General features: G+C 38.7%; 1 pseudogene; it reads left to right on the forward strand.

The window, feature by feature from the left end:
* Positions 1-3,274: 3,274 nt before the first annotated feature.
* On the forward strand, positions 3,275-4,891 carry LOC138175417 (tubulin alpha-1C chain pseudogene; annotated as a pseudogene).
* Positions 4,892-18,402: the final 13,511 nt, after the last annotated feature.

Consider the following 18,402-nt stretch of genomic DNA (forward strand, 5'->3'; position numbering starts at 1 on the left):
TCATGTCTTTTCCAATTTTTTCCTCAAGCACTTTTATTTCATCTATAAAAACATTTTTGTAATTCTTTCTTCGTCTCCTCCAAGAATTCTAGTTGATTCTTTTTGTCCAGTCTGTTTTTCTCTGAAGCCTTATTTTCAAATGTTTGTAATTTATTCTCTTCTTCTACATTTGTGTCTTAAGCTTCTCTGCCATCATAATAGCTCATTATGATGTGGTTCTTTTTTGTTTGTATATTGGTCCATCCTACTTCCTGGCTTTGGACTTGGTGTTAGGGCTAGGCTCTGTGAAACTTCTGGAGGGAAGGTCTGAGCCGGTCCTATTACTTCTTTCTTAGGTTATTGAGTGTTGTGTTATTCCAGGATCTCAGGGACAGGCTGGAGAATTGAAAGCTTTCAGTGTTCTCAGAGTGATCCGATCCAGGGCAAAGTCTGATTGCTGCTCCCCTGATCTGAGCTCTGCAAGTTCCTGGCTTGTGTTTGGGTCTGAACAAAAGTAGCCTGCTGCTGGATTCAGCCCACATCAGCCAACTGGAAAATTGTGTTGGTTCACAGTGGCAGAATTGTAGTTTTCTCTTTTGGTATGGGATTCCTGCCCTAGTTATTCTGCAGGCAGGGCTAGATGCTGGAACTGGGTCTCTACTCTGCTCCTGGGGTCTAAGCCAGGATGGGAAACCTGTAGGGATTTGTGTTATGTGAAGTCTGAATTTGGTCATAGGGCCTCACTTGAGGACCTAGAGGTCCACATGTGGCCTCAAGGCTGTAGGTTCCCCACCCTGGTCTAAGCTATACCTCTATTGCTGCTGCTGCTTACTTCTGAACTGAATGAACTTTCTTCTTTCTTGCCCCACCACCCAAACACCACCTTCATATTCAGGCTAGGTTTATGACTCAACCAGTAGCGGACTACAAAGCTGCCAGTGGGTACATTTCCCCATCACAGTGCCACATCTTGAATCTGAGATCCCCCCTTCCCCGAATACATAGCTTTCCTTTGGATATTGGAGTGCTCTGTACTGGTATGCTCCTAGTCCAGCTTAACCTCAGTACAACATCAGTGTCTAGAAACCTCTCTGTCTGTCTCCCCATGCTAAGCTGGGCTGGACAAATGACTCACTGAAACTTTTTCAAGATTTCCCTATCAGGAAAATATGGTCATTCAGTGGAATAGAGGACTTTCAAGCATTCTTGCTGAAAAAAACAGAGTTGAATAGAAAATTTGACATTCCAATACAAGAAGCAAGAGAAGCATGAGAAGCATGAGAAGATAAACAGGGAAAAGAAATCATAAGGAACTTATCAAAGTTAAACCATTTACATCCCTACACGGAAAAACGATAATTGTAACTTACTAAACTTTTCTCAGTATGAGAATAGTTGAAGGGAATAGAAATGTGTGTGTGTATATATATATATACACACACACATATACATATATATGTCTATATAGGAGGGTATATGGGTGTATGAATATATATGTGAATGTGTGTATATATGTGTACAGGTATACATAGATAGGAGGCACAGGACCAATTTAATAGGAAGGGATGATGCCTAAAAGGTGAAATTAAGAGGTGAGAGAGGAATATGATGAGAGGAGATGGGGAGAGACAGAATAGGGTAAACTATCTCATATAGAAGAGGCAAGGGGAAATGGTCACAATGGAAGGGAAGAACAGGAAGGCAAAAGTTAATAGGTCAACCTTATTCTCATTGAATTTGTCTTAGGGAGGAAATGAAATACACACTAAATAGGGTATCTCACCCTACAGGAGAGTAGGGGGGGAGGGGATGAGAGGGGGGATGATGGAAGGGAGGGCAGGCTGAGGGGGAGGGGAGTTGGAAGCACCCACTTTTGGAAAGGGACAGGATCAAAGTAGAATATAGAACAAGTGGGAGGTGGGATAGGATAGAGGGAGATATAGTCAGTCTTTTACAATATATCCACTATGGAAATGTTTTGCTTAGCTACACATGTACAACCTATATTGAATTGCTTATCTTCCCAGTAAGGGTAGGAAGGGAATGAAGCTGGAATTCAAAGTTTTAAAATCAAATGTTTAATATATATATATATATATACTAGTATTAATATTATTTTATATGTAACTGGGAAATTAAATATACAGGTACTGGGGCATAGAGATCCACCATGTCCTACTGGAAAATCAGAGGGGGGATGGGGGAAGATATGGGAGAGAGCAGAGAAAAATTGTAACTCAAAATCTTGCAGAATGAATGATGTAAACTAGAAGTTAATAAAGCATTTGATGAAAAAAACACAAAAACAAACAAACAAAAAAAAGATTTTCCTATTAGGATTTGGTCTGGTCTATTTTCAATACCTGTTTAGAGGATATTTGTAGATAAGCTTTATCTCAGCTTTATCAGTTCCTACCACTCTGCCGTAATGGCTTATCCTTCAATTTAATGGTTTCCTCCATTTCAATTTAACAAATATGTACTAAATGCCTACTTTTAGCAAAACAAACATTTTAGGTGACCATATCTCTTCCTCTCGCTATAATTTTTGCCTCAACTACCACTTGCCATCAGATGACCCAGGTAGATACAATCTAGGACCCTTTTACCCAAAAGCCCCAGCATTAGCAACAAACCCCCAACCACTCTCTCTTCTTCCAATTCAGCCCTCTCCAGACATGGTCTAGGGGGCAACCCTTGTGGACATGCTATCACCAGCCCTTGCAATTCTATCCCCAGCTCCTCAAAAACCTGAACTTCTCCTATGAATTTCATCATTATTAGAGCAATTAAAAGGAGTTTACATAGACAGAAGACATGGGTATGAGTTGGGAAGATCATGGAAATTAGCTTACAAAAAATGGAGGGGTGAGAAAGAGGAATGCACTAGAAGAAGAAGGAAAGGAGAGATAGAATGGAGAAAACCATTATAGAGAATAATTTGGAGCTATGTCCAATGGTCTATAAAACTGTGCATACCCTTTGACCCAGCAATACTGTCACTAGGTCTATATCCCAAAGAGATCAAAGAAAAAGAAAAGGCAACTATATGTACAAAAAATATTTATAGCAGCTCTTTTTGTGGTAGCAAAGAATTAGAAATTGAGAAAATGCCCTTCAGTTAGGGAATGGCTGAACAAGTTGTGGCATATTGTGAAGGAGTACTATTGTGTTATAAGAAATGACAAGGGGCAGTGTGTTACTTATCTCGACTCTTAGTTTGTCGGGGGCTGTAACGAGAACCCGCGTATCCCTGCTCCTGCCGTCTTAGTCGCTGCTTAACCTACTAACCGCCATGCGTGAATGTATCTCTATCCACGTTGGCCAAGCTGGTGTCCAGATTGGCAATGCCTGCTGGGAGTTGTACTGCCTGGAGCATGGTATTCAGCCCGATGGGCAGATGCCAAGTGACAAGACCATTGGGGGAGAAGAGGACTCCTTCAACACCTTCTTCAGTGAAACAGGAGCTGGCAAACATGTCCCCAGAGCAGTGTTTGTAGATCTGGAACCAACTCTCATTGATGAAGTTCGTACTAGAACCTACCGCCAACTCTTCCATCCTGAACAACTGATCACTGCCAAGATGCTGCCAATAATTATGCCCGTGGGCACTACACTATTGGCAAGGAAATCATTGACTTGGTTCTAGACAGGATTCGGAAGCTGGCTGATCAGTGCACAGGTGCTTCTTGGTTTTCCACAGCTTTGGTGGTAGGTCTGGCTCAGGTTTCACCTCTCTGCTGATGGAACGTCTGTCTGTCGATTATGGCAAGAAGTCCAAGCTGGAGTTCTCCATTTACCCAGCCCCTCAGATTTCCACAGGTGTAGTGGAGCCCTACAACTCCATTCTGACCACTCACACCACCCTGGAGCACTCTGATTGTGCCTTCATGGTTGACAATGAGGCTACCTATAATATCTGTCGCAGAAACCTTGACATTGAATGCCCAACCTACACTAATCTGAATCGCCTTATTAGCCAAATTGTGTCCTCCATCACTGCCTCTCTCTGATTTGATGGTGCCCTGAATGTTGATCTGACAGAATTCCAGACCAACCTGGTGCCCTATCCCCGTATCCATTTCCCTCTGGCCACATATGCCCCAGTCCTCTCTGCTGAGAAAGCCTACCATGAGCAACTTTCTGTAGCAGAGATCACCAATGCTTGCTTTGAGCCTGCCAACCAGATGGTGAAATGTGACCCTCGCCACGGTAAATACATGGCTTGCTGCCTGCTCTACCATGGTGACGTGGTTCCCAAAGATGTCAATGCTGCCATTGCCACCATCAAGACAAAGCGTAGCATCATCCAGTTTGTGGATTGGTGCCCAACTGGCTTTAAGGTTGGCATCAATTACCAGCCTCCCACTGTGGTTCCTGGTGGTAACCTGGCCAAGGTACAGCAGGCTGTGTGCATGTTGAGCAACACTACAGCCATTGCTGAGGCCTGGGCTCGCTTGGACCACAAATTTGATCTGATGTATGCCAAGCGTGCCTTTGTGCATTGGTATGTTGAGGGGGGCATGGAGGAAGGAGAGTTCTCTGAGGCATGGGAGGATATGGCTGCCCTGGAGAAAGATTATGAGGAGGTTGGTGTGGATTCTGTTGAAGGAGAGGGTGAAGAGGAAAGAGAATAGTATTAGTTACCCCTTCCATACAGCTCTGCAGCATGTCACATCCAAAACTCATCAGCTTAAACATACTTAGCTTACCTGTTACCTAGGCAACTGTTGAGAAGGTATAGTGTTGGTATGAAGGCAGCTTTGATAGTACAGCTAGCTATCTGGTTAGTTTGTCTACACTATCAAAACTGATCATGTCTAAGTTTTCCATGTGTCTCTGTAAAAAAATTTCCATCATGTCTATGAAATTAAAGGCTTTAAGGAAAAATGTAAAAAAAAAAAAAAAGAAATGACAAGGGAGGGCAGCTAGGTGGTACAGTGAGTAGAGCACTGGCCTTGGAGTCAGGAGGACCTGAGTTCAGATCTAGCCTCAGACACAATACACACACACACACACACACACACACACTCAAAAACACACACAAACTAGCCGTGTCACCTTGGGCAAGTTACTTAACCCCAATTGCCCTCCAAAAAGCAAAAAAAAAAAAAAGGAAAGAAAGAAAGAAAGAAATGACAAGGGAGGTGGTTTCAGAAAAACATGGCAAGACCTATATGAACTGATACAAAGTGAAGTGAGAAGAATTCAAGAAATCATTGTACACAGTATCAGCAATGTTGCAATGATGATCAACTGTGAAAGACTTGGCTACTCTGATCCATACAATGATCCAAGACAATTCCAAAAGAATCATGATGAAAAAAATGCTCCACCTCCAGAGAGAGAACTGATAAACTTTGAGTACAAATTGAAATATAATTTTCTCACTTTTAAAAAAATATGGCTAATATGGAAATGTGTTTTGCATTATTTCATATATATAATTGATAGATTGCTTGTCTTCTCAGTGGGTGAGGGAGGGATGATAGAAAAGGAATTTGGAACTCAAAATTTAAAAAGAAAAATGTTAAAAAAATTGGTTGAAATGTTAAAAAAAATTAATTCAAAAATCTTTAAAAAGAAGCCTGAATTACTGAAGACCCAGAAAAGGAAGTTCTTATTACCAAAGTCCTTATCTTAGGCACAACACTCTTTGAAAAACAGAGTAGAATCACCCCCAGTTAAATTGTACCTTTTAACTAAAATCAATTTTTTCAGCTTTATTTCCTGACACCAAGGGCTGTGTTCTTGGTTTTGTTTTGTTTTGTTTTTCAAAAAAAAAAAGATATTTCATTAAAAGTTTTGCTAAAAATCAAAATAAATTGTGGCCACAATATTTTCCTCATTTATCTGTGAGGAAGTGAATAGTATGTTCATTAGAAATCCTTTGAAATTGTGGTGTCATAGTGTTGATCAGAGTAATGAAGTCTTTCAAAGTCTATTACCTTTACAAAATTGCTGTTATTACATAAATTGTTCTCCTCACTTCACTTTGCATTAGTTCATATAAGTTTTCACAGGTTTTTCTGAAACCATTCCCTTTATTATTTCTTATAGCATGATAAGTATTCTATCCCATTCATATACCATAATTTGTTGGATGCTCCAAATGATAGGCATCTCCTCATTCTAATTCTTTGACACCACAAAAAGAGCTACTACAAATATTTTTGTACTTATGAGTCTACTTCTTATCCATTACCAAATTGTTTTGATGATTACAGCTTTGTAATGTCATTTGAGGTATTGAGTGTTTTGTTATTCCCTTTGGTAATGCTGGTACTGCTAGACCCCTTTCCTTACCATTTTAAAAAATTATTTCCTTAATATATATTTTTTAAAGCAATAGGGGTTAAGTAACTTGCTCAAAGTTACACGGCCAGGTGTTTCTGGGTGGGTGCTAAGTGTCTGAGCCCAGGATTCGGGTCTCCAGGTCATCCCAACACTGGAGCTGGTGCTCTTACTCGCTGTGCTACCGCCCCTCCTTAATATTTTTTACTTTTTGTTTCTCCAGATGAATTCTGTTATTATTTTTTTCTAGCTCTATGAAGTAATTATCTGGTAGTTTAATTGGTATGACACTGAATACATAAATTAATTTAGGTAGTATTGTAATTTTTATTATATTGGCTTGGCCAATGAGCAATTAATATTTTTCCAGTTATTTAGATTTGTCTTTATTTGCGTGAAGAGTATTTTATAACTGTGCTTATATAGTTCCTGTATGTGTCTTAGCAGGTAGGATCCCAAGTAGTTTATACTGTCTATAGTTATTTTAGATGAAATTTCTCTTTCTATCTCTCCCTGTTGGATTTTGTTTAATGGTACCATATAGAAATGCTAATGATTTGTGTGAGTTTACTTTATATCCTGCAACTTTGTCAGAGTTGTTCATTGTTTCAATAGTTTTTAGAACTCTCTAGTTTTCTCTAAGTAAACCATTATTTATCATCTGCAAAATGTGTTAGTTTTGTTTCTTTGCTGGTGATTAGTCTTTCACTTTCTTTTTCTTATCCTATTGCTTTTGCTAGCATTTCTAGTACAATATTGCATTTTAGTGGTGATAATGGATATCCTTGCATAATCCCTGATCATACTGAAATAGCTCCTACTTTATCCACTTTAGAGATAATGCACAGAAATAAAAGTGAGGCTAGTGGTAAGGTCACTGTCTTTCAATTGACTTACTGAATTTCTAGACTTTCATATATATAGGTAACCCAAAAAACTTTCCAGGCTTTAAAAAAAAATGCTTTCAATTTATTAAGCCCAAAGACAAAAGTCATCAGAACATATTTTCCTGAAAACTATAATTATTTTGTGTTTAAAAAAAAAAATATATATATATATATAAGGGGGGGGGGGTAGCTAGGTGACGCACCTAGTGAATAGAGCACTGGCTCTGGAGTCAGGAAGACCTCAGTTCAAATCCGACCTCAGACACTTAACACTTATTAGCCATTTGACCTTGGGCAAGTCTCTTAACCCCAATTGCCCTGCCCTCCGCCCTCCAAAAAGCAAAATAAATAAATAAAATAACTCTACATCAAACTTGGCCTTCTAGCTCAAGAAAGTCTTGGTTATTAAAAGCATGCCACTTTTCTTTTGGTCTCTTTTCCCATCCTGATTTTGATTTGATGGATACTTTCATTTAATTTTTTTGTCCTTGAACAGCTAATGCTAGAGTGAAGATCATTCCTATGTTAAGGTTTTTTCTTTTCTGCCAGTAACTTTAACAACTGTAATATATCTAAGACATCATTACCTTCTTGATTTTCTTGAAGGAATATTTTTGAGGAAGTAATTTTTTTTAGCACAATAGTATTCCATCACATTTATTTACCATAAGCTGTTCATGTTCAGCCATTTTACAATCTACTGGGTACTTCCTCAGATTCTCATTCTCTGCCACATCAAAGAGCTATATTTTTTTTACATACTATTTGTTTTGCTTAGGACTAATCTTTCCTTTAATCTACTTTCACTTTATTTCTTCCTCTTCCCTTCTCCCTTTTCCCTCATATTTCCCTGTTTTTTTTTGTTTTGTTTTGTTTTACATTCATATTAAATGTATTTTCACACTAATGTGAAAATGTGACTAATCATGTTGTAAAGAAGAATTAGAATCAATGGGAGGAACCACGAGAAAGAAAAAAAAAACAAAAGAGAGAAAAAAGTCAGTATAGTTGATCAACATACAATGTTGCTGTTACTATGTACAATGTTCTCCTGGTGCTGCTCACTTCACTCAACATTAGTTCGTATAAGTCTTTCCAGGTTTTTCTGAAGTTGGCTTTCTCAGCATTACTTATAGCACAATAGTATTCCATTACATTCATATACCACAACTTGTTCAGTCATTCCCCAACAGATGAGCATCCCCACAATGTCCAATTTGGGAATAATTTCATCTGAGCACTTTTCTCCCTAAGAGAATTTAAAAGGTTTCTGAGTAGTTTCCTCATTTCCTCCTCTGTAAGGCAGGTGTGTGCTGTATGTTTTGCCCATGTATGTTATGTGTGTCCACATAGATCTGTCTAGATGTGGTGCAAAGGGAAGCAAGAATAACCATCTCTTGAGTTTCTTATCCCACTTCCTACTCCTGTTCTACAAGGGAAAACTGATTCCTGACAGGAAAAGGAATGAGGAGTTTAAGGTCAGAGACTAAAAAAGGGGGAAACACGCTAAAAGTGTATCTATCTGCTCCCTTAAAGATTGTTCATCTAGGGGAGATTTTTAGGTTCAAGCTGAGTACCTGACTCTTCATGACCTTGTGTGCCATAGCATGCCAATCCTGCCTATGGGGTTTTCTTGGCAAAGATAATGGAGGAGTTTGCCATTTCCTTCTCCAGTTGATTAAGGTAAAGAGAGGTTAAGTGACTTGCCCACGGTCACGAAGCTAATAAGGGTCTGAGACCAGATTTGAACTGAGGTTCTTCTGATTCCAGTCCTACTGCTCTTTCCACTGAACCATCTGGCTGCCTTTAGAAAGGAAGACCTGAGTTCAAATCCAATCAAAGACACTTACTAACTGTGTGATCCTGTACAGGTCACTTAACCTTTGCTTGCCTGTTTCCTCATCTGTAAAATGGTAATGATAATAACACCTTACTCCCAAGGGTTGTTGTGAAGATCAAATGAGATAATAATTAAAAAGTGCTTTGCACACTTCCTGGAACATAGCAAATACTATATAAATGTTAACTGTCACATCGTTATGGGCTGGGGATAAAGACAGGATAAAGATTCTGGCTCCTCTCCATGTTGCTTTCTTTCCAGAGTCTTTCTCTCTGATCAGGAACCTAAAGAGAGTAAGGAATCATGTGTCTTCTGTCAAAGTTGGAAGCCACAAAACAAAACTTTCTCCAAGCTCTCATCAACTCCATCCCTCATACAGGCTAAAAGCACTTAGTAATCAATCTCCACCAGTGAGGAGAGTCTTATTCAAACAAGCTCTGTGCCATAACGTAAGCCTGCTTCCAATGTCACCCTAATGGGGAACTAGCTTGAATTTTCTGATAATACTGTAAAGGAGTCTAGCTAAATGGGTTCCATAGCCTTTGGCTTTTTGTGCTGACTGTGATTCAATCTATTATTGTGGCTGGAGATGCTGGCTCATGAAATGCAGATATAAAGAAGAGTTAGAACCTGAAAGTGGAACCCCAGAATTTTAGCTCACCCTACATCTGGGCCTGTGGTACACTTATCAGGCAATATGAAATCTGGATTTTTTTTAGTTGAGAAGTGATATGACCAGATTTAAGATAAAAGGGGAGGGAGAATCACTGTGTGGAGACCAGTTAGGCATCTACTACAGTAGCCCAGGTGCATGATAACCAGGGTGATGGCAGTGAGAAATGAGGGAAGGGATAAGATTAGGGAGAAGCTAAGTGGGTGGAATTGACTGATCAAACATGAAAAGTGAGGGAGAAGGAAAAATCAAAGGTAACCTGATTATAATGAGGAACAAGATAAATGGTGGTGCCACTAATAGAAACAGGAAAGTTAGAACAAGGAGCAAGTTTAGGGAGAAAAGTAATGAATTTAGTATGAGACATATTGAGTTTGAGTTGCTTGATGAGACATTGATGAGAGAGCTGGAGAGCTCTTCTGGGGCTCAGAAGAGAAGTCAACACTGAAAATGATGCATTTGAAAGATAGCTTCCTACAGGTGAAAGTTGAAGGTGGAAGTAAATGAGATTGTTAAGGGGGAGAACAATACAGAGAGGCAAAAGGAAGTTCAAAGACAGAGTCTTGGAGAATACCTGCATTAAGAAATTAGCCAGTGACTAAAGCACCGGCCCTGGAGTCAGGAGGACCTGAGTTCGGATCCGGCCTCACACACACACACACACACACACACACAAACCTAGCCATGTAACCTTGGGCAAGTTAGTTTAACCCCAATTTCCCTTCAAAAGGCAAAAAAAAAATAGGAAGATGAGGAATCAGTGGGAAAAGACACAAAGATTGGTTAGATAGGAGGGCGAGCTAGAATAGTGTGGTATCTCTGAAGCCAAGGAAGGGGATGGAATATGAAGGCAAATGTAGCCAGAACTGGGGAAAGAGACTGAGAGAAAGTGAATGTATCAAGAGACTAATGTCATCAAGTCAATGACCATTTAGTGCTTAAATGTGGGGCAGCTAGGTGGTGGAGTGAATAGAGCACTGGCCCTGAAGTCAGAAGGTCCTGAGTTCAACTCCAGCCTCAGATACTTGACACTTAACTAGCTGTGTGACCTTGGGCAAGTCACTTAACCCTAATTGCCTTCCCTCCATCCAAAAAAAATTTTTTTTAATATGTGTCAGGCACTATACTAAGCACTGATGATTCCAAGAAAGAAAAAAATAAACAAACAAACATTAGAGGGAAAAGAAATGCCACTGTAGAAAAATATTGAGTGACTAGTATGGCAACTTTGTCCTTTCCTTTTTTGAGGGGCTTTCCAACCCATCATTCAAGCCCTAACTGCCTGGTTGAACAAGCAGGGGACCCAATAAACTGTTGAGACTCCCAGTAATGACAGAGCAATAATCCATTGGACTAGTTAAAGGTTTCAGAATGAGGCTGATTGGACTCTAAGTGGTCCCAAAAAGCTATATAAATCAAGGCTGTAGCCTAGATGCCTGACACTGCTACCAGGGAATAGTTCTCCTTAATACCTAGTAAATGTCTATTCCTTTCAGTTTGACTACTGCCTTCCAATCTACCGATAACTAGTGGGTGAGATTCTCCCTGGGGTCTTAGGAACACAGGCTGAGAAATTGCCCAACACAGCATCTGCCCTCAAAAAAAAACCCTCACATTCTAATGGGGAGACAACAGGCAAGCAACTATGTATATGCAAAATATATAGATGGAAAACTGGAGGCAATCTCAGAGGGAAGGTTCTGACATTAAGTGGGGGTGGGGAGGAAAGACTTCTTGCAGAAAATAAGATTTGAACTGAGACTTAAAGGAAAACAAGAAAGCCAGGAGGCAGAGGTGAGGAGGGAGGGCATTCAAGGCTTAGGGGAAAGTCAGTGAAAAGGCAAGAATTTGGGAGAGAGATTGCAAATGGAGCATCCTATAGGATCAACAGCAAAAAGACCAGTGTCAGTAAAAATCACAATAAGGGGAAAACATGGATTTAGTATGAGAGGGAAAGGCAGAATGATCGGAGGTAATGATCAAAGAGTGGAATTTCAGATTTTGGATCTTTTAGGTGGTACCATCCCAAGAGGTTAGAAGAGGTCAAATTGGATTTGAGTTTTATAATTCTTAGTTCAAATACATTCTGACATTTATGTTCCCCACCTAATCTCTTCAAATTGCTCTCTTCCTTTTCCCCAATACCATACCCTCAGCCCCAGTTAGGGGAAAGCTTGGAGAAACATAGAAAGATTTACATGAATTGCTGCAGAATGAAGTAAGCAGAGCCAAGAAAACAATATACACAATGACCAGAACAATGTGAATAGGGAAAAAAAATGATATATATTACTTATTTTCACTTTACTGGTCAAGTCCTTCCAAAGAAATGTCATTGGATGGGAATGGGGGCAAAGCAGGGAAAGTTTTAGAGTCAAGAAGGAAACTGAAGGAACTTTCATCAAGCAATGGTAGAAGGACAAATGAGATACTGGACAAGTTGAGGAATTCTGATAATGAGCTTTCTAGATACCAAGGAGAGGTTGCTAGATAAAGCCAAGTTCCCAGAAGAAGTGGAGAACTTGGATTCACGGGGTGGCTAAACTGAGCCATCATGTGAAGAATCAGACCTGGACTGTGTAGATCTAAGGAAGGGCTCAACTCTCTTGACACCCAAGTACTTTCTGAGGCTTTATGGTAGGGTAGTACTATAAATTAGGAGAACAGTATTGATCCCTGAAGGAGGTAGAAGCCAGTCCAAGAAAGGATAGCATACTTATGTTGTCCTAACCCTAATTGCTTATAGATTAGGATATATTCCTTTGTATTATCTGTCTGGTGAAATAAAACCTGTCCTGTTTTTGCTTGTTAGTCCAAATGCTTGTATAAAGGAAGAGTCTTTTCTTTTTTTTTCTTTTTTGGAGGGGGGAGGGCAGGGCAGTTGGGGTTAAGTGACTTGCCCAATGTCACACGTCTAGTAAGTGTTAAGTATCTGTGACTGGATTTGAACTGAAGTCCTCCTGACTTCAGGGCCAGTGCTGTATTCACTGTGCCACCCAGCCTTCGGTTTTTTCCTCTTTTTATGAAGATCTAGAAATAAGCTAAATTCTGATGTTCCCAGGGAAAATCCTAGGTAGAGACATGAATCAAAGAGAATATTTTATAATGTGTCTCTAATATGGAACCTGATCCATCTAAGACTAGAGTCTTTGGTTCTAGGCCAGGGATGAGCAAACTGCAGCCTGCCCACTGACTGTTCTTGTATGGCCTGCGACCCACAAGCTAAGAATGGTTTTCACATTTTAAAATATAATAAAACTTTATTTACAAATATAAAAATCATTCTTAGCTAATGGGCAGTAGTCCATAAAAACAGGTGGTGGGCCAGATCTAGCTATTGACCAAAAGTTTGCCCACCCCTGTTCTAGGTCAATGGTTATAATACTTGCACTACCTACTTCACAGGCTTGTAGGCAATGAACTTTCTAAACCCTATACACAACCCCTTTGTAAAATCCTTATAATTCAATCTATGTTTAGTGTAGAATATTCCAATGACCTCAAAATATAAAACTATGAACTCTCACTCCTGACTCAGCTCAACTTCTTCAGATGACTTTCTCCCAGAAATCTTCATAATGCCTTTCCCAGAAACTGTAGTTCCAAAAGGTGACTAGCTGGTGGATTCTGGGATTGCATCTCCATAGATGTACAGGTTATATAGATCATAGGGAAGGACCCAGTATATAGAGAGAAAATGAAGATAAGGGGAAGAGAGGATGTTTGAAGGGGGGAAGTTATAAGACCTGGGTTCCAGTCCTATCCTGGACACTGACTATCTGTGTGACCTTGAGCAAGTAACTTAACCTCTTTAAGTTTCCTCATCTTTAAAATCAGGTGGTTAGATTATTAAATGATCTCAGATAGCCTTTCCAGTTTTAGAGACAGGACCCTGTCATTCTAAAACAATCCAGTGTATGTCATACATGAAAAATAATCATGGATTTTGTTTTGAAGACTTCCAGTGAAGTTGGAACCCATTAACTTCCAGGGCAGTCTTTCCCACTTTTGGATAGTTTTAATTGGCAGAAAGTTTTTCCTCATATCAAACCTAAACCTTCTTTTTTTGCAATGACTTACCTCCTTTCCACCCTATTAGGAACCACCAGAATGGTGCCATTTTCACAAACTATGAGTCTGGCAGATTTGAGGTTTTTTAAATTTTATTTCTTTTATTCTGAACTTAAGAAATAAAACAAGCATTTCCATAGCATAATAGAATGGGGGTGTGTGGAATGATTGTACATGGAACTACAAATCTATTATATATAACTTGCTATTCCTTTTAAATGTATAATAAATATATAAATATAAAATAAATATAATTATTATGTAACTTTCCTTTTTTTACCTCCCCCCTCCTTTGCCCTAGAGATGGTTACCATTTGACACAAATATGTATATATATACATATACATATATATGAAAAATCATTTTATACATACTTCTATTTATCAGTTCTTTCACTGGATGTAGATGGCATCTTCCTTTATAGGTCTTTTATAGTCAGTTTGGGTATTTGCAGTAGTCAATATGACTTAGTCACTCTAAGTTAGTGGGTTCCAACTTCAATGGAAGTCTTCAAAGCAAAATCCATTGCTCTTAAAATAATATTGCTGTTACTGTATACAGCTTTCTCTTGGTTCTGCCCATTTAGCCCTTCGTTATTTCCTGCAAAATTTATGTTTTTCTAAGATCTTTGAGCTGATCATTTCTTATAGCACAGTAGCATTCCATCACTATCCTAGATGACAACTCATTCAGCCATTCCCCAGAGTTTAAATAGAACTCTACTCATAACAGTATCGAAACCACAAAACTAGAAGCAAAGACGAAATGGCAGCAACCATCAATAAATAGGCCAGGGTGTCACAGGCAGATAATCTCAGCTGACAGTAAAACTAGGGGGAAAAAATGTAGTAGACCCAAAAGACCTCTGTGAAAACACACCCATTTAGTGGAAAAAAAAAAGCATTAATGCCATCAGTAGCACTCAACAACAGTAAGAATATATGCAGGGGTGGCCAGGTGGTGCAGTGAGTAAGAGCACCGGCCCAGAGTCGGGAGACCCGGGATCGGTTCTGGCCTCAGATACTTAACACCCACACAAAATAACTAGCAGTGTAACCTTGAGCAAGTTACTTAAACCCAATTGCTTAAAAAAAAAAGAATATATGCAAAATAGTAATAAGTAATTGGACTCCATGACAATAAATTAAAACTTGTAGGTCCTTAGACATAAGAAGACCTCAGAGGGATGAAAATTCCTTGGGTTTGAACACATTCTAGGGTAGACAAATTAGAGAATTTAAATGAAGTGAAGCTATAGTGTTTTAAATAGTGTACTGATGCTTAATTTCAAGTCTTCATCAAGTAGGTCCTCATATAATGGGGATTACCTCTACTGTGGAAGACAGAAGTAATGCCTGACCTCATGATCTCTAAAATTAGTTTTCATTTACAAAAAACATTAATACAGTAAATACTAAGACATCCAGGTTTCTCTTGATACTAAAAATAATGAACCACATTCAATGAATGCTTTAAGGTTTAAGAAGTACTTTTCTTCCCTAACCCCTTCAACAACCCTGCAAGGTAGGTAATACAAGTGTTATTACCCCCATTTTTCAGAAGAAGGAATTAAGGCTCAGAAAAGTTAAGGAACTTGTCCATGAACACAAAGCTAGTCAGTGTTATATCAGCAACTCAAATCTAGGTCTCCTAACTTCAAGGCTAGTGCTCTATTACTCAATCACAATAAAGTCGAAAATTATTTTTGTAAACTTTTCTCTTTTTTTGGCAGGGGGAGTGAGAATCAGATCTGTGATTTCTTTGGTGTACATAGATCCTTTTATGTAATTCATACTCTTTTTTAAAAATTTATTTTTATTTATTTCATCAAATATTTCCCAATTATATGTAAAAGCAAGCATAACAATCATTTCTTAAAATTTCAAGTTCCATATTCTCTCACTACTGCCCATTCTTCCCCACTTCTTGAAAAGGCAAACAATTTGATATTGATTATACATGTGAAGTCACACACATTTTGTATTACTCATGTTGCAAAAGGAAACACAAAATAAAACAATGACAACAAAGTTTTTAAAAAGAAAAAAGTCTTTTAAAAGTATGCTTCAATCTGCATTTAGAGTTCATCATTTTTCTTTCTGGAGGTAGATAGCATTTTTTACAATAGGTTCCTTTGGAATTTTCTTAGATCACCATCTTGATCAGAGTAGTTAAGCCTTTCCCTGTTAATCATCCTTACAATATTGCTGTTACTTCAGTTTATACTTTTAAAGGCTTGCCCAAAATATTGAGATTAAATTACTTGCCCAGGGTCACACAGTGAGTATGCATCAGGGGTGAGATTTAAACCCAAGTTTTCCTGACTCTCAGGCCAGCTCTCTATTGAGAGACAGGTGGTGCTCAAAGACTTCTAGTTAGATGTTTTCAGGTCTCCTAGAATCACGTTGGCTCTGCTGCCAGCCTGGTCCAACCCAGCTAGGAGAAGCTAAAAATAGTTGGCAGAATAATGACTGGAGAATGCACTTTCCCTCATGTACTCCCCCCCCAAAAAAGCTGTAGCTTGTGCAAGAGAGGGGCATATAGCAGAGGGAAGAATGAAAAACATCTTGACCCTGGGATCTGTTCCCAAAATACTACATCAACTTTCTGCCTTTCATTTCTTTCTTTAAAGAAATAGTACATGGGGGCGGCTAGGTGGCGCAGTGAAGCCATGGAGTCAGGAGTACTTGAGTACTCCAGCCTCAGACACTTAACACTTACTGGCTATGTGACCTTGGGCAAATCACTTAACCCCAATTACCCAGCCCTACCCCCCTCCAAAAAGCTAAAAAAAAAAAGTAACTGTCACAGAATGGTCCTTAATAGTTGCTATATCAGGAGTTTTGTAGGAGAGTGGGATAAGGCAGGGAATAGGAAAATGCAAATAAAAAATTTCAATATGATAAGGATAGGGAGACAACAGAGGTAGTTCATTGACAACTTGAATTTCTTCCTTTAGAGTTGCCTGTTCAGTTTTCAGAGAAAGAAATTAAAGATATCTATAAGCACATGGAGAAATGCTCTAAATCACTATTGATTAGAGAAATGCAAATCAAAACATCTCACCAGTCAGATTGGCTGAGATGACAAAACAGGAAAATGACAAAACCTGGAGAGGATGTGCACAAATTGGAATACTAATGCATTGCTGGTGGAGTTGTGAACTGATCCAACCATTCTGGAAAGCAATCTGGAAATATGCCCAAAGGGCTATAAATAATTTCATACCCTTTGACCCAGCAATACCACTTCTAGGGTTATGTCCCAAAGAGATCATAGAAGTGGGGAAAAGACCTATATGCACAAAAATATTTATAGCAGCTCTTTTTGTGGTAGCAAAGAATTGGAAATTAAGGGGGTGCCCATCAATTGGGGAATGGCTGAACAAGTTGTGGTATATGCATGTTATGGAATAGTATTGTGCAATAAGAAATGAGGAGCAGATAGATTTCACATTTACGTGGAGAGGCTTATATGAACTGATGCTGAGTGAGAAGAGTAGAGCCAGGAGGAATTTGTACACAATTACAGACACAATGTATGTGTGACGACCAACTTTGATAAACTGGACTTTTCTCAGCAATCCAGAGACATAAGTCAAACCCAAAAGACTCATGATGGAGAGAGATGTTTACATTGAGAGAAAGAACTGAGATTGAACCCAGATTGAAGCAAATTACCTGCCCTTTTTCATTTTCTTGTTTGGTTTTGTTTCCTCTTTTCCATTCTTCATTCCATCTGTTACAATCCTTCTTTATAACCTGACTAATGCCTAATGTGAAAGTATTTGCAGATACTATATATGCCGCCATGGGGGGGTGGGGTAGGGAGAGAAAATTTGAAACTCAAGGAATTGTGGTAATGAATCTTGTAAACTAAAAGTAAACAAATTAATAAAGACCAAAAAAAAAAAAAAAGAGTTGCTTTGTTTGGGGTGGCTATGTGGCACAGGGATTAGAGCACTGGCCCTGGAGTCAGGAGGACCCGAGTTCAAATCTGGCCTCAGACACAACACAAAAACTAGCTGTGTGAGCCTGGGCAAGTCACTTAACCCCAATTGCCCTCCAAAAAAAAAGCAAAAAAAAAAAAGAATTTCCTGTTTATCAACTTAACAACAAAAATCCTTTGACTATTTATCTCTTGGGGAATGTCTCTTGTTTTTATTTTTTAATTAGTTCCTTACATATCTTGAATATAAGATTTTTTTATCAGAGAAGCTTACTGCAAAAGTTTTTCCCCTCAGTTAGTGGCAATAGAGGTAGAACGTTGAGAAAAATGATGGAGAATGAAAAGGAAGGTATAAAAAGTAATGTTGATAGAAAGCAGGCTATTTAAAGTGCTATTATATAAATCTTAAATTTTATATTATACATTATATTATTTCAAATTATATATTATATAAATGTTAAGTGTTGATATAATTTGTATCTCTAAGGGTGCTTTACCCTTGATATTATTACTTCTCATACAGGAGTTTGTCATTTAGCTTACCAGAAGCTGAAATTCAGTTTAATGGGTTTTACCAGAGGTTAGGGTTAGGGAAGGGATGGAAAAGATATACATAGAAACAGTATAATGACTGATGAATCCATGAATGGCCTTGACAACAAATATAACCAACCTCCATGTTTGTTTGTTTTTTAAATTTAGTCTATTCA

Source organism: Petaurus breviceps, unplaced genomic scaffold (assembly GCF_028583685.1).
Source record: "Petaurus breviceps papuanus isolate PSGF00001 unplaced genomic scaffold, PetGlider_PUasm1.0 77, whole genome shotgun sequence".
NCBI lineage: Eukaryota > Metazoa > Chordata > Mammalia > Diprotodontia > Petauridae > Petaurus > Petaurus breviceps.